This window comes from Lynx canadensis, chromosome X (genome assembly GCF_007474595.2).
Source record: "Lynx canadensis isolate LIC74 chromosome X, mLynCan4.pri.v2, whole genome shotgun sequence".
In the NCBI taxonomy this organism is placed as follows: Eukaryota; Metazoa; Chordata; class Mammalia; order Carnivora; family Felidae; genus Lynx; species Lynx canadensis.
The window spans coordinates 6,242,307-6,262,791 of NC_044321.2; the positions used below are offsets into that span (position 1 = coordinate 6,242,307).

General features: G+C 47.3%; 1 protein-coding gene across 2 annotated transcripts in view; it reads left to right on the top strand.

Moving 5' to 3' along the window:
• TBL1X (transducin beta like 1 X-linked) overlaps positions 1-20,485 on the top strand; it is a 236,089-nt gene that overhangs the window by 68,918 nt on the left and 146,686 nt on the right. For both annotated transcript variants that reach the window (XM_030305258.1, XM_030305257.1), the window contains exon 2: positions 17,873-17,946. The gene's annotated coding sequence lies outside the window, so the exon portion shown is untranslated. The remainder of the gene's footprint in view (positions 1-17,872; positions 17,947-20,485) is intronic.

The window sequence follows — 20,485 nt, forward strand, 5'->3', positions numbered from 1 at the left end:
TGAAAAAGAAGAGTATACTCCACAGAAAAAGCTGAAATTAAAGTGGGTGAGTTACAGACATCTTTTTAACAATGCTGAAGTTCATGCTTGTCTGGAAGAAAAGCTCTACAACAGGTTCGTTAGCTACTGGGCAGTTTTAAAAATATATTTCACTGTCATTCTTGAAGCTTCGTCATGTGTCACAACAGAAAATTGAATTTTGTAATCCACTTATTGAATTTAAAATCCACTTATATTGAATTTAAAATCCACTTAAACTAGGGTTTCAGGTGTTAGTATTCTTGACTCCTAATAAGCAGATATTCTAGTGAGTTTCATCTTCTGGGTTCTGTTGTGACTGCCACAAGAAGTATTTTATGTATTTCGATTTTCATCGCAAAGCAGCTGAAAATTATGTTATGTATAAATGTGACTCGATTCGATAAAATTTATTGTTCAGGCGTAATTTGAATTAGAAAGGCCTTCTATATGCCTCTTACCAAGTTAGATTGTGCAATTATGCTTTTGACGCTAGAGGAAATGTACTTATTTAAAGTATAAAATCCTTTTTATCAGAGCAAATGAAGTTTCCGTTTTTTTTTTTTAATTGGAAATTTCTCTAGTTTTTTGATCATACAGTAACAGCGTAACAGTACATTTTGTTTAGTGTTTATACACACAATCATAGGTAATCTTTGCTTCAAGGATCTTAGGGTTGTTTTTTGTTTTTTGTTTTTTGGGTTTTTTTTAGAAAAACAGCTTTACTGAGGCATCGTTTACAACATTCACCTGCTAGAGATGTACAATTCAGTGATTTTTAGTAAATTCACAGTCACGCAGGTATTATCACAGTGCCGTTTCAGAACATTTATCGGCCCCAAAAGACACCCTGTGTCCACCAACAGTCCGTCTTCCCCTCCCTGCCAGGACCTAGCAACCCCTTATCTTTGTGTATCTATGGATTTGTCTCTTCTGGACATTTCAAATAAATGGAGTCGTACAGTATGTGTGTTTTGTGTCTGATTCCTTTTGTTTAGTATGATGCTTTTCAGAGTTCATCTCTGGTGTAGCATGAGTCAGTATTGTGCTTTTTTTGATTGTTGAAGATACTCTTTTATTAGGCATGGACCACATTTTGCTTATCCGCTTGTCATTTGATGGACATGTGGGCTCTTTCCCCTTTTTGACTATTAAAAATAAGCTGCCTTGAAGATTTGTATACAGGCTTTTGTATGCACCTATGTTTTCACTTTTCTTGGGCATATTCCTAAGAGTGGAATTGCTTGGCCATGTGAGTTCTGTGTTTCACTTTTCAAGGAAGTGCCAGATGGTTTTCCAGAGGGGCTGCACTGTTTTACATTCCCACCCATGATGGATGAGCATTCCAGTTTCTCCGTATCCTCACCAACACTTGTTACCATTTTGCAAAGAAATTTCTGAACCTCTGATATAATGCCCACAAGTGTCACCTGTTGAGTACTTAGGAAATTAGGGATTTTCATTACCTGCCTTAGAGTCCACAAACCCCTTAAAGAAAGAAGCTAAGGGGCGCCTGGGTGGCTCAGTGGATTGAGCATCCGACTTGGGCTCAGGTCATGATCTCACGGTTCGTAAGTTCAAGCCCCATGTCTGGCTCTGTGCTGACAGCTCAGAGCCTGGAGCCTGCTTCTGATTGATTCTGTGTCTCCCTCTCTCTCTGCCCCTCCCCTCCTCAGGCTCTGTCTGTCTCTCTCCAAAATAAATGAACGTTAAAAATAATTTTTTTAAATTAAAAATTATTAAAAAAACCCAGCTGGGCCGGACGTATGCACCTGTGCATTGTATTAAGTCTGTCCTAAAGGTTGGTCTGCATGGATGAGACAAAAAGGGATTAACGAGTGATTTCCAACACAAAAAGGATTGTGGGGCTCTGCTTACCCAGGGACTGCGGAGACAGGGCTTGGACCCGAAGGATGAGTGCTGAGTGAGTCCTGGTTTTGTGCCACTTGTCCGGGGAGGTAAGTCCCCAGATGTAGTGAAGCTCGTTTCTGGGTCATTAACCCTTGTTCTGTGCTTCCAAATTCCATCGGCAGCCTTCATTTGCCCATGTCACGTAACCTAATGTGTTCACAGCTTCTAGAGATTAGGATGCCCTGGAAGAGTCGCTTGGGTAGTTCAGGGACAGGCTGAAGTTTGGCACGAAGGCAGGTTTTCAGCCAGGAAGCTCTAACGGAGGGAGGACGACGCGGTTGGTTGGCTCTGCAGCGTCCTGTGGGAGGCGCTGTAGAGACCGTGCTTGCTTGTAATGGAAACCCGCAGACCTCAAACTATCCCTTGCGGTGATTACAGGGAATATAGTCTACTGTTTCTAAAACAGGGTGCTGAGGGCCGTTAAGATGGTATGACTGGAGCACGGTGGGAACTCAACGGCAAGAAAAAGGGTGTGTGAGTTTCTGATCGCTGCTGCGACAGGTGACCACAAGCTCGGTGGCTTATGGTCATTTGTATTATAGTTCTGGAGGTCACAAGTATTATATTGTATTATATATTGTTGTATTATGCATTATATAGTATTATATGTATTATTGTTTTATAGTATTATATGTATTATATAATGTATTGTAGTTCTGGAGGTCACAAGTCCAAAGTGGGTCTCACTGGACAAAAATGGAGAAATCCACAGGGCCGCTTTGTTTTCTGCAGCTTCTAGAGGAAAATCTTTGTTTTGCTTTGTTTTGTAATTGCCTTCCCCACTTCTCGAGGCTGCCTGCAATCCTTGGCTCATGACTCCTTCCTTCATCTTCAAAGTCAGCAAATAGCTGAAGTTTTCTCACGTTGCATCACTCTGACACGGGTTGTTTTGCAGCCCCATTTAAAGGGGTCCCCTGATTACTTTGGGTGTGTTTGTCACTTCTTTTTTAAGGTCAGATTAGTAACCCGAATTCCGTCCGTCACGTTTATTCGCCCATGTTGTGCAACCGGATATGTTCACAGGTAGTAGACAGGAGGATGTGCACAGCTTGGGTGGGGAGGGGTGTTACTCTGCTCAGCACAGGTTGTCTGCTTACGGTATTGTGATAATTTATTCCTGGTGGTATTATCAGCCCTGCCCCCTGCTTTTCTCGCTGTGTAGGAACGAGCACTTCCGGCAGGCCATATAATGACCTTGGGTTTGTTTTCTGGAGCACAGTACTCTGGACCTGGTAATGAGGTCCACCAGATCTCTGCTTTAGGAAGATTCCTGCAGTTTTCTGGATTTGCAGGGGGAAAGATCAGGAGAAGGGAAGCTGTATGCAATCCTTCAGAAGCCAGGTACCATGTAAGGGAGTGGCAGTGAACATGGAGAGATGCAATGTTAGAGGCTTATGGGGTCGAAATGATAGGCCTTGGCATCTGATTGAGGGAGTGTGGGGAGGGGGTGGCAGAGAGAAAGGAATGGGGCCAAGATGGGAGCAGCAGAGTTTGGGTCTGGGGGTGCAGGGTAACATTTGGTGTATAAAAAGACATAGTAATGCGAGTCTGGGAAGAAAGTGAAGATTGCATTTGAAATAGTGACCTTCAGGTGCTGGGCAGGGATCCACGTGGAGATAGGAGGCAGGCGGAGGAAATACTGCCTTGAAATAGAGCTTCAGGATTACCTACAAAGAGGGCCGCCGTCGGGAGATGGTGTTATAGGGGAGCAAAGCTAGAGGAAAAAGATTCAAGAACAGAGCGCTGGGAAAGTGTTTCATGGATGAGGTGATGAACCAGAGAAACAGTCTGAGAGAGAGGAGTTATGAAACAGAAGGAGGTCGACTCATTCGGCACGTATTTATTGAGCGACTATTGCTTGCCAGGTCCTGAAGAAATAAAGACAGATGCAGTTCCTGCCCTCGGTAGAGTTTACGGTCCAGCTCAGTTGTTCTGGACCCACTCACCTGGGTGTGTGGCCGTAATAGTAGCTGGTGACAGGCGAACAGTAGTGCCAGATGTCCCCGAGGAGCGGGGAGGATGAAATGTCATTATGTTTGTTGGCGTTATCATGTCAAGATAGCAGATGGAGGAAACTTCCTTTGACGATTCACGTTCTAAGCAAGGGCCCTTCCTACACACTTCGCCATGTTAGAACCTCCAGGTTTTTTTTTTTTAATGTTTGTTTATTTTTGAGAGAGAAGAAAGAACATGAGTGGGGGAGGGGCAGAGAGCGAGAGGGAGACACAATCTGAAGCAGGCTCTAGGCTCCGAGATGTCAGCATGGAGCCCCTTGTGGGGTTCAAACCCACGAACCGTGAGAGATCACCACCTGAGCCGAAGTTGGACGCTTAACCGACGGAGCCACCCAGGCGCCCCAGAAGCTCCAGGTTTAAAGACTCCCTGCTTCTTTCTACAGAAACTTGTGTCTAGGACCTTGACATTCCTAGTTTGTCATTCCAGATCCTAGGCAATCTCAGTTGCTGACTTGTCCCTAATATCTAGAGTCGTCACATAATTTCTTGTCCCCATCGGGACACTTTTGAGAGCGAAAAGGCAGCACTGTTCTTAATGACCTTGAACAACAGGCATCAGCCAGAATCCTCTCAAGCCAAAAGACAAGTGGATATGTTGATGTCTTGAAATGAGTCATAGTTAGCACATTAAGTTTGTCCTGAAATTCTCAACTCAAATTTGTGAAAAAGGTGTTTTTTTTTTTTTAAAAAAAAGGTTTATTTTGAGAGAGAGTGTGATGGGGGGAGGGGCAGAGAGAGGGAGAGAGAGAATCCCTAGTGGGCGACGTTGTCAGCACAGAGTCCGACCCGGGGGCTTGATCTCATGAACCGTGAGATCATGACCTGAGCCACCCAAGGGTTGGACGCTTAACCGGCTGAGCCACCCGGCCCCCCCCCCCCAGGGGAAAGTTTTAATGCCAGATGGTTTGTAATTGTTTCCCAGCAAGCCTGGAAGTGCGTTCATACACACTCATTCAGGCACGGTTTCCGGGCTGTTGTCAGTTTTCTTGTGTGCGCTGTGTTCTGCACATTCCTACAGGCCCTACTGTGATGGCCGGGAGGGCACGCCATCTCAGGGTGTCACCGACATGCTGCCACGATGCAGTCTTCCCGTTGGGTGTTTCTTCCCTGAACATTAGGTAATGAGAGCGTAGCTTTCTCTTGTCCCCAAGTTGGCCCTCGAAATTTTTTCACGCTTAAAAATTACTTATTTTATTAGGCATTGCTTAAAATAACAAGTTGAATGCAGCGGAGAAAACATTTGTCTATACAGGGGGTTACCAAGCAAGTGTTAAAAATGATGTTATCATACAGGGGCACCTGGTGGTGCAGGCAGTTGAGCATACGACTCTTGATTTAGGCTCAGGTCGTAGGTGATCCCGGGTTGTGGGATAGAGCCATGCGTGGGGCTCTGCACTGAGCGTGGAGCCTGCTTTCTCCTCTCTCTCTCTCTCTATCTCTCTCTCTCTCCCTCCCTCCCTCCCATCCCATCCCCCGTTTGCACTCTCTCTCTAAAACTACAACAACAAAATCACAATACGATACAAATGGCATATTTTTTGGCATTGAAATGTGTTCACTATATACCGTAGTGCGTTGCTGTGACCTCAGGGGACCTGCAGCCCAGTTGGGACTTGGAGCGCGTCTAAAACGTGTCCTTGGAGGGGCGCCTGGGTGGCGCAGTCGGTTAAGCGTCCGACTTCAGCCAGGTCACGATCTCGCAGTCCGGGAGTTCGAGCCCCGCGTCGGGCTCTGGGCTGATGGCTCAGAGCCTGGAGCCTGTTTCCGATTCTGTGTCTCCCTCTCTCTCTCTGCCCCTCCCCCGTTCATGCTCTGTCTCTCTGTCCCAAAAATAAATAAACGTTGAAAAACAAAATTAAAAAAAAAAATAAATAAAATAAAACGTGTCCTTGGAGTCGTGCGGGCCGCGCTGAGACGTGCACACCACCGCCATGTTGTTTGTACCCCCTCAGACTTGATTTATTTATCTCCCTGTGCTTCGGTGTCGTGCGATTAGATCCCATTGAGAATTATTTTAAGAAGCAGCCCCATGAAACGTCTCCTGGACCCCACTGACTGAGAATAGAGTTGTACGGAGTGCACGCGTTCCTTCCTCTCGGGGGCCCATGGGAGAAATTGTGCACATGCTTCGTTTTTGGGATACAAATATCTACTCATACTTGTTTCTTTGAATAGATGTCTGGGAAACTCCAGAAACCGATTTTAGCTCCGTGCAACCGATGTAAACTTGTGTCTGCTGGTAGGCTTTGCCTACGTCCTCATCTGTCAGCTCTAGCTCATTCTTCGCGCCATTACCTTCCGTTTGCCCTGATTTCCCCCAGTTAATTATTTTAGTTTTGCCATTGTGCGTATTTGGAACCCACTTCAAGTGTTTTTCTTTCTCCGGGTGGAGAATTACTAAGTATTTCAGTGAATGAGAGCAGTGTGGTTTCTTGGAGGTTGTTGGCTCACGACAGCTTTTGAATTCTCATGTGTTAGTAGCATCTTATTTTAATCTGGCTGCTTCCCGCTGAAATGCATCGGGCAGAGCATATTTCTAAATTTAGTGTGAGGGAGGCTCGGTCAAAAGCAGCTGGCCAGCGGACCCGAGGTCAAGCTTTCTAGGTCTTTCAAGTCTGAAAATTAAACTTGTGTAAAATCACTTTATGAAAGAAAGATTCGTAACAATTAGCAGCACTCTGGAATCACTTGATCGTCCTGGGAAAAAACTCACACCATTTAAAAAAACAAATTCTCCAGCTTGAAGTTATCTTGAACGGAGCGGAAATTCTTTTTCTATCTCTGGCAGCAAGGTGCGCGGTTTCCTCTAAACTCCATTGAAAACAGGACCTTGGGGCCCCGGATGTGCTCCATAACTTTTGTCGAAAAGCAGGAAGTGAAAATGAGGTTATGGAAGTAAAAGTTCTTCAATGTCTGCCACTAAACAGGTATAAAGAATTAGCACGGGGGCGCCTGGGTGGCTCAGTCGGTCGAGCGTCCGACTTCGGCTCAGGTCATGATCTTGCGGTCTGTGAGTTCGAGCCCCGCATTGGGCTCTGTGCTGACGGCTCGGAGCCTGGAGCCTGCTTCCGATTCTGTGTCTCCCTCTCTCTCTGCCCCTCCCCTGCTCATGCTCTGTCTCTGTCTCTCTCTCAGAAATAAATAAAACATTAAAAAAAAATTTAAGAATTAGCACAGAGAGAATTGGTGTTTCTCGATTTACGAGAAGGAAAGCTTGGGAATAACTTGTTGGGATCAGCTCAGTGCCTCGGCTGCCCTCCGTTAGTCACCCCTAGTGCCGACGGTCTCCCACAGGTCAGGGGCCATGCCGTGTATCTTAGCGTGACTCCCGGGTCGTCATCTGCGGCCACACGTCTGCTTCGTGACAAGGCTGTGAGCTGATTGCATCATGCATGGACTACGATGACAAGGGCAGTTTTGGCCAACACTTGCCTAGTTTCCGCTGTGTGCCAGGGAGGGTTCTCTGCTCTCCTTGTGTATGAAGGGCGGCGTGTACCCCTGACGTCGTCATGAGGGTTCACTTACGCACCTCTCGCAGAAGAGGACCTGGGGTGCGAGGATTCCCGACCCCAGGATCTGCACGCAGCTGGCACGGGGAGCCGGGCGGTTCTCGCGGAGCCCTCTGGCCCCAGTGTCCGTGCTGGTAATCGCCTGGCTCACTTGTCGGTGTGGAAGCACAGGAATGCGCCTGGAGGACACACGTCTGAGGACCAGGCTTGGGTTCCAGGGAGAGCTTGCCGAGAGGGTAACATGCACGAGTGACGCAGAGACGTTAGCCGTGATGCAGTACTTGGACTTGGACGTATGGTTCTTTCAAAGGCTGCAAAGCTGGGGAGTGTGAAACCAGTTAGGAGGGCTTGCACGTAGCCCGGGCAGAAGCTGGGGGCGTGGTGTTCTTTTTGAGGTGGTTGTCGTAGGGACTGACCTGTACGTTGTAGGATGTGTAACAGCGCCCCTGGTCTCTACCTACTACGTGCCAGGAACCCTTCTTCCCCCGTTGCAGCAACCTAAAATGTCTCTGCCCATCGCCAGTGTCTCTTGGGGGAGGGCATAATCACCCCCAATAGAAAACCTCTGGTCTAAATGCTGGGGGCAGGAGTGACCCACAGTGTAAACCACAACAGAATTCCCAACGGCCTCTCCTCCCAGCTGTTGAATTTGACACTTAAAAATTCCAGGGCCGTCCGGCTGGCCGCCTGGCTAGCATGTGACTCTCCATCTCAGGATCATGAGTCTGAGCCCCGTGTTGGGTGTAGAGATTCCTCAAATAAATAAAAACTTAAAAAGAATCAATTTTTGGAAAAGTCTCGGGCTTAAAAATCATTTTGAAGGCATCTGTTTCCAAAGGGGCATGGAAGGTTGGGGATTTCTATGGGGATTAGAAAGTTGGGTATTTGGGGGTTTACCTTTACAAGAGTTGTTCAGCTTTTTTCTTCTTTTTCCTTAAACGTTCATTTATTTCTTTTGAGAGACAGTGTGTGCATGTGAGTGTGGGGGAGGGTCAGAAAGAAAGAACAAGAATCCTAAGCAGGCCCCGTGTGATCCCACGATTCACGAACCATGAGATCACGACCTGAGCTGAGTTCAAGAGTCAGAAGCTTAACCAATTGAGCCACCCAGGTGCCCCCACCTTCTTTCATTATAGTGAAACTCCAGTATGTTTGTGTAAGAGTGTTGGGGTTTTTTAGTCTTGATTTGATGTGAATTTTTATGTAGGGCATCTTCCTGATCTCCTGAGTATGGAGGTAACACTTAAAGGACGATGCTTGGTGACCAGAAACAGATGTGTGGATGTGTGTGTGTTTTAATACTTAGTTCTTAAATGAGCAGATCATGGACACTGGTGTCCCAAGATTTTGGAGTATGTATGTAAGCAAATAATTGAACGTAATTGTTCTACAAAAAGGATTTGCTTGCAGCATTGTTAACTGAAATTGAAGACAGTACGATTGACCTTTCCAGGCGAGTGGGAGATAGCAGGTGTTTGCAAATGAGAGAAACTGAAATGTGATCACTAGGGCCATATGATGTTCGGAAACTTTTAATCATAATTTCAGTGAACAGATAACGCGCCTGACAATTACATTTAAAATTATGCTCAGTGCTCACTGCAAAATGTGGAGACAGTACTTTGGGAGATGAGGAAGAGGTTCAGTGGGTTCTTTCCTACCTCATGATGCACGATGCCCTCTATAAACAAAAACTGAATAGAGTCACCTGAAGATTATCTTCATACAGTTTAGTATTGTATCTGTGGGGAGGGATTCAGATGGCTGTTGACTGACAGTTTGCTAAGTAAGAAAGATCATGTTCTCCTAATACTTTAATATATCTTCTTTAAACGTTGTGGTTATTTTTCTCTCACTGAAGATCAGATCAGTTTCATGCCACTAAATGAAATTTAATCACTCGTTCTGATTTAAATAATAATCGCTTAGAAGCAAATATTGTACGACTGATAGCTTATTAAAATTTGCTGTGGGTTTGTTTTTTTCCACTGCTGTTGGCTCTAGATTCTAGATAGATTATATAATTATAAGCCCAGTCAAGTCATGCCATTACCTTGTATCAGATTTTCACGTGACAAGCCGTATTTGGGTCTTTCTGTATGAAATCTGCTTGGTATATCATAGTGTGAGTCAGGAAAGAGCCTTTCGTTTGTTGTGAGCGGCATATGGTTGCCTCTGTTGGGGTGGGGTGGCGGGTGAATGATACATGTGCCTATCCGTATGCATCCAGGTACATCAGTGTGAGTGAGAAGCATTGAGTCTGTTGGTTGTACAAGCCTGAAAGGCTTGTTATTAACATCATAGTAGATTAAAAAGGAAAAGGAAAATCACAGAAATCAAGTTTGGTGTCTGTTTTTCTCCTTTTTGAACAGTTGGTACTTTCACGCTGAACTTCTAAACCCTACCAACATAATAAAAAGTCATGTTTTGCAGGAACAAAGGGATATTAAATGACTTACTAAAGAATAGATGGAGGGGCGCCTGGGTGGCGCAGTCGGTTAAGCGTCCGACTTCAGCCAGGTCACGATCTCGCGGTCTGTGAGTTCGAGCCCCGCGTCAGGCTCCGGGCTGATGGCTCGGAGCCTGGAGCCTGTTTCCGATTCTGTGTCTCCCTCTCTCTGCCCCTCCCCCGTTCATGCTCTGTCTCTCTCTGTCCCAAAAATAAATAAACGTTGAAAAAAAAAAATTTAAAGAATAGATGGAAAAAAATGTGTTTCCCTATTGATCCCTAAATAAAAAAGGAATGATTTTCCCTGGACATTTATTTCCTGATCCCCACAGTGCTAACACGCTTTTCCTGAGAGTTGAGAAAAACCATAACGACTTTTTTTGGTTTGGATCCCACTCTTAATTCGTTTCCAATGCACACCTGTTACAGGCCTGCTGTATTGTGGGCTGTGAGCTGTAAAGAAAATGGGTCCCAGTGATGGAGATGAAACAACGGCTTCATTGGGTTTGTCTTGGGTGCTCGGGACTTTTGCAGTTTGGGTTTCGTTTTGGTTTTTGCGGTTCTGTTTTCTGTCGTGGTCATTGTGTTGTTGTTTTTAAATGTTTTTTAACGTCTATTCATTTTTGAGAGACAGAGCATCAGGGGGGAGGGGCAGAGAGAGGGGGAGACACAGAATCCCAAGCAGGCTCCAGTCTCTGAGCTGTCAGCACAGAGCCTGACGTGGGGCTTGAACCCACGAACCGTGAGATCGTGACCTGAGCTGAAGTCGGACGTTTATCCAACTGAGCCAACCAGGCACCCCTCATGGTCATTGTTAATAGAATGTCTGGATAACAGTTTGTGATGTTTGTGGTATTTGTTGAATGAGTAAATGAATGAATGAGAGCCCAGAGAATGTTCTGGTATGCTTCTTTAGTTCTGTCCCCTAGACCCTCTCCTGTACAGAAGTAGTGTAGGGTGCTTGTGTTCTCATGAAGAAGGAGACCATGAGGAACTTCATAGTGAAAATAGTAATGGCAAGGATGTAGAAATTATACCCGATTTCTCCTCCTCCACCTCCTCCTATTTTAAGTTTATTTACTTATTTTGAGGGGGGAGTGGGCAGAGACAGGAGGGGAGAGAATCCCAAGCAGGCTCCGCACGGTCAGTGTGGAGCCTGAGGTAGGGCTCGAACTCACGAATCAGGAGTTCATGACTCAAGCCAAAGTCAGGAGTCGGATGCTTCACCAACTGAGCCACCTCGGCTCCCCTCAGTTCCTTCTTCTGAACTCATGGTTAATATCATCTTAGAGTTGGTGCTGAAGGCACTGACTGCTTCTCCTTTGTCATCCCCCCATCTCCCCATTTGTCACAGCCTTTAGATTTGTGTTAATATGGTAACCACTGGCCACATGTGACTATTTGTACTTTAAATAAAAATTTAAAAAAACTTAACTTTAAAAAAAAACTTTTAAATGTTTATTTGTGAGAGAGAGAGTCAGAATGCGAGTGGGGGGAGGGGCAGAGAGAGAGGGAGACAGAGAATTGGAACAGTCTCCAGGCTTCCAGCTGTCAGCACAGAGCCCGATGAGGGGCTTGAACCCATGAACCGTGAGATCATGACCTGAGCCAAAGTCAGACGCTTAACCAACTGAGCCACCCCAGGCATCCCACGCAGGCGTCCCAAAATTAAATAAAATTTAAATGTCAGTTCCTCAGACACACTAGCCAAACATTTCAAGTGCTTAGTATCTACATGCAGCTAATGAATACCTTATTGGTCAGTGAAGCTAGGGCGCGGAAAGTTCTATGACATAGACGAGAGATGGTTATTCAGATTTTTGCCTAAAGGTATTCCAAGGAAGAGAGTGTGGAAAAAAAAATACGATTTCACACCAGGTTACTAGAAAAGAGAATCAAAATTAAGCACATAGAGGGGCGCCTCGATGGCTCAGTCTGTTGAGCTTCCAACTTCAGCCCGGGTCATGATCTCACGGTCTGTGAGTTCGAGCCCCATGTCAGGCTCTGTGCTGACAGCTCAGATCCTGGAGCCTGCTTCCAATTCTGTGTCCCTCTCTTTCTTTCAACGTTTATTTATTTTTGGGACAGAGAGAGACAGAGCATGAACGGGGGAGGGGCAAAGAGAGAGGGAGACACAGAATCGGAAGCAGGCTCCAGGCTCTGGGCCATCATCAGCCCAGAGCCCGACGCGGGGCTCGAACTCACGGACCGCGAGATCGTGACCTGGCTGAAGTCGGACGCTTAACCGACTGCGCCACCCAGGCGCCCCTGTGTCCCTCTCTTTCTGACCCTCCCCTGTTCATGCTCTGTTTCTCTCTGCCTCAAAAATAAGCAAACATTAAAAAAAAATTTTTTTTGAATTTAAAAATTAAGCACATAAAAAAATTTATTACATGAAAGCTAATTGTCATGTCATCTTGGAATATTAGAGGTAAAGGCAGTATCTAAGCAGTATCCTGGATTTAAAAGTCATGTGAAGGATCTAGAATCAAAATGATATCAGATTTCTTAATGACAACACTGGAAGATAGAAAAGAGACTGAGCAGGGCACCTGGGTGGCTCAGTTGGTTAGATGTCCGACTTGAGCTCAGGTCATGATCTCACGGTTTGTGAGTTCCAGCCCTACATTGGGCTCTCTGCTGTCAGGGCAGAACCTGCTTGGGATCCTCTGTCTCCCTGTCTCTTGGCTCCTCCCCGACTCGTACTCTCACTGTCTCTGTCAAAAATAAATAAACATTAAAAAAAAGAGGAAAGAAAAGAGCCTGAGCATAGAATTCTGTGCAGATAATGTTCACTCAAATTTTGAAGTCATGGGATGCCTGGGTGGCTCAGTCCGTTAAGTGCCCAACTTGGTCCCAGGTCATGATCTCGTGGTCTGTGGGTTCGAGCCCCCATGTCGGACTCTGTGCTGTCATGACAGCCTGGAGCCTGCTTTGGATTCTGTGTTTCCCTTTCTCTCTGCTCCTCTCCTGCTTGCACTCTGTCCTCTTCTCTCTCTCTCTCAAAAAATAAATAAACATTAAAAATTTTTTTTAAAGAATTTTGAAGTCCTCTCCTCATGAGCTGTTAATTAAGGGTAGAATAAAGATATTTATACATATTCAGGATATAGGCAACATTTAGTTTTTACATGTCATTTCCCTGAAATCTGCTAGAGAATGTGTCCGGCCAAAATGAGAGAGTAAACCTAAAACTGGACAGAGTTGGGATCCTAGAAACAGAAAGAGATACAGTGTATTCTCAAGATGTTGTTATGGTTTCAAGGCATGAAGTCTATATAGCAGGCCTGATGCTGACAATTACAGACTGGAGCAGAGGCAAGACATTTCAGAAGGTCTGATGTGTATTTGGGAGATATAGGGATGATTGAGGAGGAAACACATAGAGGTGACAGATTATCTAAGAATTTTGATCATGTGAAAAACTGAATCAAAAGACTGTGGACAGTGCTGGAAGAATTACCAAAGGATACAAAGAAAAAAAAAAAAAAAGAAAGGAAACTAAGAAAATAAAAACAAACACAATTAGTAACTCCAGGAAAACAAAGGGTTTGCATAAGAAAGGAATTGTAATCATACCATACTGCTTGTTTGGGAGTGCCCATTCCATTGTCAAAGTAATATCTGTCAAATACACATTTAACCAAAAACTATGACACTATTGGGAAAATGTGGGCAGGTAAGCAGAGAATTGAGGGTGGGAACTTAAAAAAACCAAAATCCTTATGTGTATTTGAGAAAATCAAATAAATATTATCTGAAGCTGATAGGAAATATTATAAGCATGTCTTTTAGAAACAGGGAAGTCATACTAAGGATCACTGCCAGTAATTCCAACAGTTCAAGATTTGAAAGTGGTTGCTTTGGGAAGTAGAATTGGGGATAGATGGCACTATAAAGAACTTGGAAGTAAAGAGAGGAGACTTTTGCCTCACCTGTATTTTATTTTTTAAAACAATGTACATGTTGGGGCACCTGGGTGGCTTGGTCGGGTAAGCATGTGATTCTTGATCTAGGCTCAGGTCATGATCTCGTGAGTTTGAGCCCCGTATTGGGCTCTGCGTTGACAGCAGATTCTGTCTCTCCTTTCTCTCTCTCTGCCCCTCTTCCCCCCTCAAAATAAAGAAATTTTTTTTAAACAGGCCAATTTGGAGTGGATTATGAGGATTGTTATAAAAAAAACATAAAACAGTGTACATGCGTTATTTTGAAAGGGATAAAAATGCTTTGGAACATGGAAGTATATAGGATGTATCTGCTATAAAATTATAGAAATCTGGGGCGCCTGGGTGGCGCAGTCGGTTAAGCGTCCGACTTCAGCCGGGTCACGATCTCGCGGTCCGTGAGTTCGAGCCCCGCGTCGGGCTCTGGGCTGATGGCTCAGAGCCTGGAGCCTGTTTCCGATTCTGTGTCTCCCTCTCTCTCTGCCCCTCCCCCGTTCATGCTCTGTCTCTCTCTGTCCCCCAAAAAATAAATAAACGTTGAAAAAATAAAAATAAAAAAAAAATTATAGAAATCTTAGTGTGGTCAGCCTTGGCAGGACTGATATTTCAGCCAGATAATTCTTTGCTAAGAAGGGCTATCCCGAGTGCTTTACTAGATGGTACTAACATTCTTCCTCCGGTCTCAACAGCTAGAAATGCCCAGTGTCCCGTGGGAGACAGCCCTGTTTGAGAACCACTGCTTTAAAGGATTTAAAAACTGTTACTGAATGAATTTGTGGCAATACGTAAAAATGCTATTCGGTATCAGTAATGCAGGAAACAACAGCTTCGTTACACAGAACTTGAACCCCGTAGCAAATGAAGTGTTCGCAATTCTCTGGTTCCTCCTGCCAGCGCCCGGCTTAGCCCCTGGCTCTCGGCCCGGTTAACTCAGGGCTCACTAAAAAAAGAAAGGGCTCAGGAGGAAATGGCAGCTTCTTTGTCATGCTCAGTGGCCTCTGAAAACATAGTTGACATTTTTTGCATTGTTTTCCCGATGGCACAACTTGAATTTCTCTGGGGTGCAAATGTTAATCATTATGGCAACTTTGGGGCAATATGGCAGCCTTTGGATGTATTTCTGTGGTCAGTTGGCTGCGGGACAGACAGACACACACATTCTTCCCCCCTGTGCATCCACCCCACCCCCCTCCTCCAGCATCCCTGTGCAACGCTCTTGGTTCAGTTCTTTGCAAGTGTTTTCCCTGAGAATTTACAAAGGAAGTCAACAGGAAAATGGTTCCTCGGATTTTTTGATGTGGATAAAACCTCATAAATAATTTAATGCCCTCATTTCACAGCCGAGGAATCTGTGGTCCAGGGAGAGTTGCTTATAATTAATTAGGAGCAAAGTGAGACCTGTAAATCTGCCCTTCTTCCCCCCCCCCAACTTTCCTTCCCCACTCCCCTTCTCCCTCTTTCAGTACAATGTGTGTACACAGTAATACTGTGGGATGAAGACAGAACAGGGTAGGAAAACGGATCAGGCATCTGGCAAGTTGTGTTAGCAATTTTCACACAGTCAAGGGCTCTGAGCGCCCTGCACCGGGGGCCCGAGCGCTTGTAAGCTTGGAGAAAACGGAAAAGAGAAGTGGTTGGCTCGTCCAGGGTGCCCCTGGCTCCTGCTTGGGCAGAACTGTGTGGCTCGTGTGGAATTTTGGAGTCACCTCCCCCCCCCCCCCCGCCCCCGGGAGTGTGCCATCCGCGGAGCCACCTTACCCCGGTGGCCACCTCTTCCCCACGCGGGACAGGGCGGCCCCATTCTGGCATCCTGGCACCTTGCTACACACATCCACTTTCCCAGCACCCCGAGAGTGCGTGTGACCCCACGGCCCTCTGGCCTGCAGCTGTTGCCTCCAGCACCACTCAAGCTGCAGCCCTTTTCTTTTCCTCCTCGCCGGGCCTCTTGGGCCAACAGGGGTTTTGCTGCCTCCAGGAAGCCTCTCCGGATTTCTTCCATGGGGCGAGCGTGGGCAGACAAGACAGTGTGGTTGCTTGTCATCCCGTCCTCTGCAGTCCTCCTAGTGGACTCCAGCTCAGTGGCAGTTATTTGTTAGTCCCTCCATGATTTTTGAGAGCGGTCTGTCCCTAGACACCAGGGACCCCACACCGCCCAAGATTTCCTCCTAGTTCTCTGCACTCTCGTCTCTCACTGACAGCTCCTTCTGTCAGGGTTCCATCCACACCGTGCGGTCTGTAGACCAGTGGTTCTCAGCAGGGCACTTGTGCCCTCCGGGGGGACGCCTGGTAACAGCCGGGGTCAGCTTGGGTTAGCACAGCAGAGGGGGCGGGGCGTGTGGATTGCCACCTGCATCGGACGCGGGGAGCCCAGGCGTGCGGCTCAGGGCACAGAGCAGCCCCAACAACAGTGACCTGACCCACAATGACCGCGGTGCCCGGGGCGAGAAACCCTGTTTGGGGCACTCCCATTCAGGCCCATAGGTTTTGAAGGTCATGGTCGTGGGATGAGTTCCAGACTTAACTCTGCAACTGTGATGTCTCCTGCTTGCTCGGACGGGTGTGCTTAACTACCTCGTTCACAGTCCACTGAGAGACGGAATAGCATTTCACCGCGTCACACACAGAAAGTCTCCATTTTCCCCTTCTCGGTCCTGCGTCCCAGGAAGTGGTACCGCCTTCCAAGTTGTGGCCCAAACTCTGAACCCGGAAGTCATGCTGGGTTCTTTTGTCCCGTCCCCATCATGCATGCTTCCCCCCCTCCCCCTCGCGCGTCCTCTAGGTCAGAATGTCTTCGAACCCGACACACTCTCTCCGTTTCACGATCATCTTTCCTGCCAGCACGGTGCCGGCCACGAGCGGCTCTGCTGATTAGGAGCTTCTCTGGAGTTCGTTCTAGGCACGACAGGAGCCCCCGGGGAGCTTTTTAAATAGCAGGAGGGTCAGATTTTCTTTTCTCATGAAGCCTGGTGCTGGCTGAAGAATAAGGCGTAGTGGAGCTTGTGTAGGATCAATTTCTTTCTTTTTCTTTTTTTTTTAATGTGTCTTATTTTGAGAGAGAGAACGAGTGAGGGAGGGGCAGAGAGAAAGGCAGAGAATCCTAAGCGGACTTTACACTACCCGTGCAGAGCCTGATGCAGGGCTCGATCTCACGAACCAGGAGATCATGAACTGAGCTGAAACCGAGCCTTGGATGCTTAATCAACTGAACCACCCAGGCGCCCCAGATCAGTTTCCTTTCCATGGGCTGCAGAGCCCTCTGGGACTTGGGACCTGTTATTACTTAACCTCTGGTGCCCAGCCTGCCAGACTTCCTCCCTCTTGGCCAAGATCATTCTCACCACAGGACATTTGCACTTGCTGTGTCTGCAGCCTGGCCTCCCTCACCCGCGCTCACGTGCTCCCTCCTCCAAGAATGCTGCCCCAGGCCCCACCGGAACTCTGGTGACTCTGTCCCGCCACCAGCTGGGGTTTCCGTAGTTCTGTCATCCGAAATGATCTTGCCGTCCATTTGCTTTGTTTATTGTCCCTGCTGTTCCATCCTCACATTCCCCCCTTTCCACTGCCAGGTTGGGGACACCCCACAAGACCCATGTGTCTCTAAGACCCTCGGAGTGGCACCGAGCGCTGTTTCCATCTTCCACAAGGCCGAACGGCAGTTGTTGTCAGGAGAAACTTTCTGACTTGGGCTAAACCTAGAAACACCTGCGTTTTCACTTAGCTTGTTTTTGGAGGGTAGAGAAGAACGTGTCTGGTAAGAGCCGAGTCGATTTTTCAGTTACTGAAATTCCCTGGTGATGTGATCGTAATTGGTTCTGCAATAATGAACGTTTTGAACGGATCCGTGTGAACAGTGTCATCGTGTGCTTTAAAGAGGGGAGGGAGCCTAAGATTCACCCTTGGCTCTTGTGTGGCATTGGACACAGTTAGTATTTCGCTTTTGCAATAGCCCCGATTCACATACCTGCTGGCCTCGAGCAGTCTCTGCGTGGACGCTTTTGCCTTACTTTGCGTGTTTCTCATTAACAGGTAACCGAAGACAGAAAGCGGGCCTCAAAATAAACCCTCGAAGGAAGAAGGGATTTGCCTACATTTGGCTCTGAGTAAGTGAAATTGTAAAATGGATTGCTTATTATGTAATAAATATCCTGTCGACCTCTCCATATTTTCTGTGCTTAAAAATGAAACGGTACTGCACTGGCTCTGAGTATTGGAAAACGGTGATGTCTCAGGATTTCTTGTAACAGGTGATTTTGCTAGCACAGAAAAAATATGTCTGCATAACACTTCTTTTTTTTTGTTTAGCTTCTGGAAGTCAGAAATTTTAGGAAACAGAAATGGAGGTCATTGTTAAAATGTGTGCGCTTTTGCGAGAAGCCTCGTTTCTGCTGTTCTCTAGCATACACTTTTGAGGTACTTAATTTGTCCTTAGAAGGCTGATTTACAACAAACAGTGGCTTTTGACTCTCTGTCTGCCACACGCTCCCTAGTCTTATTCGTTCTTCTCAGAAAGTGTCTGGAAGATGACGGGCTACCGACGGGCTACTTGAGGACCAGCCAGCATTTTCCGTAAAATCCTTGCTTGGGCACCACTCTGAGGCAGCCTGGCCTGTGACGTAGGCCCCCGCGGGGCTGATTTCCTTCATTCTGAGCCCTGCCTGGACTGTCGTTAGAGCAGAGAGAATCCCCGGTCACTTAGAACAGGGCCTTGTGGGGTCTGGAACTGTCATCTTGGCCCCTGTAATGCATCCAGTTCACAAGAAGGCCTAATTCCCGCTTGAGTCAAGACGGTCCTTTCCAGCGCACTTTGTATGGAAAATCTTTCACCTCCGGGAGAACCGTGCTTGGGATCTGTTCCTTCTGGAGTATTGCGGAGTCTACACAGAGGTGTGAGATGGGTCTTGTTCTGGGGGGTAAGCATTACAGGTGCATGAAGTGGGGGATGCGACCCAAAGGCATGGTGTGGACGGGTGGCCCTGGGATGGTGTAGACAGTCCCTGCTGAGCGAATTCTGAGGAATTGTACCGGCATGTGCCAGAGCACCGAGGAAGGCCGGACCTTCCTCCTGGAGGGGAGACTCCAGGTGGGCTTGGTGACGGGTGGAGTTTGGACGCTGACTGAAGAAGTATGTTCTGGATGGGGGACCAAGTCTGTGGGCAGAGGTGAGGAGCCAGGAACAGGAAAGCTTTCTTTTCTTATTTCTTTTCATTGGAGAAAGTTGATAGATCAGGCTGGTGGAATCGAGGGGGTGGTGGAGGAACAGAAAGGGCGTGAACTTTGCACGTACCCCTGCGTACAGAATATTCCGAGGAGACTTGCTCTAGTGGTAGAACTCCCGTCTCGTACCTACCTGGACACACGTGTGGAACGCGACCCCATCGGTATCAGAGGGACACCCTGTGGCCTGAAAGAACGCCAGGGGTGACCCCCCACGGGGAGGAAGGAACAGTAAATTGTGACGAAATACCTCAAAAAGCACCTACTGGGTGCCAGATGGTGCCGGTTTTTGGTAACCCCTTTATCGAGAGAATCCACACAGGTGACCGTTGACTCACCGAAAGCGTGCAGTTCCGCAGTTTTCCGGTGTATACCCGGGGTTGTGCGCCCAGCACCACAGCCTGTAGCTGGAGCCTTGCATGGACTGTTGTCACAGTGTCGCTCGCTGTTGCCGCCTCCCCGTGTCCCTGGCAGGCAGCCGGCTACTTCCTGTGTCGGCGCATTCACGCGTTCCTGGGTGTGAAGAGAGCCCTTTTGGGTGTGTTCTTTGTGTCTGACTCCTGACTCAGCGGGCTGTTTTCTTTTTCTTTAAAAAAATTTTTTTTCATGTTTTATTTATTTTTGAGAGAGAGAGAGAGAGAGAGAGTGAGCGAGCGCGAGCGGGGGAGGGTCACACAGAGAGGGAGACACAGAATCCGAAGCAGGCTCCAGGCTCTGAGCTGTCAACACACAGCCCGACGCGGGGCTCGAACCCACAAACCTGAGAGAGCATGGCCTGGGCCAAAGTCAGACGCTCAACCGACTGAGCCACCCAGGCGCCCCAGCAGACCGTTTTCGACGCTCACCTGTGTTGTCGCACGTGTCTGTCCTTCATGCCATTTTATAGCCGAGTACTATTCCGTTGTATGAATAGACCACATTTTGTTTATCCGTTCATCCACCAGACAGTTATCTTGAAAGCTTTTATTCTGAATTAACGTTCAACTTGGCAAGAAGTTGCGAGAAACAGTACGGTGAGTTCCAGAGTATTCTCCCCGCCTTCCGTCTTGCATCTTCCTGAGCTCTCACAGGAGGAAATGGGGGTTGGCACTGTTGACTCAGATGCACGCCGTCCGTGGACCTCACCAGTCGTCACGTGCGCTTGTGCGTTTGTGTGCGTGTGCGTGCTTGCGTGGACCGCGTATGGAATGTTGTCACACCTGTGCGTGCAGCCTCTGGAGAGTCTGACGCAGACGCGGAACCGTTCCATCGCCGGGAACGCTCCTCGTGATACTCCTTTATGTCACCCTCTCCAGCGCCTGGCAGTCGCTGGGTTCTCCATGTGTACAATTCTGTCACGTCGAGAGTGTTACATACACGGCATCTGGCCTTGGGAGACTGCCTTCGTTCACTCCGCCTCAGGCCCTGGACAATGCAATCGAGTTG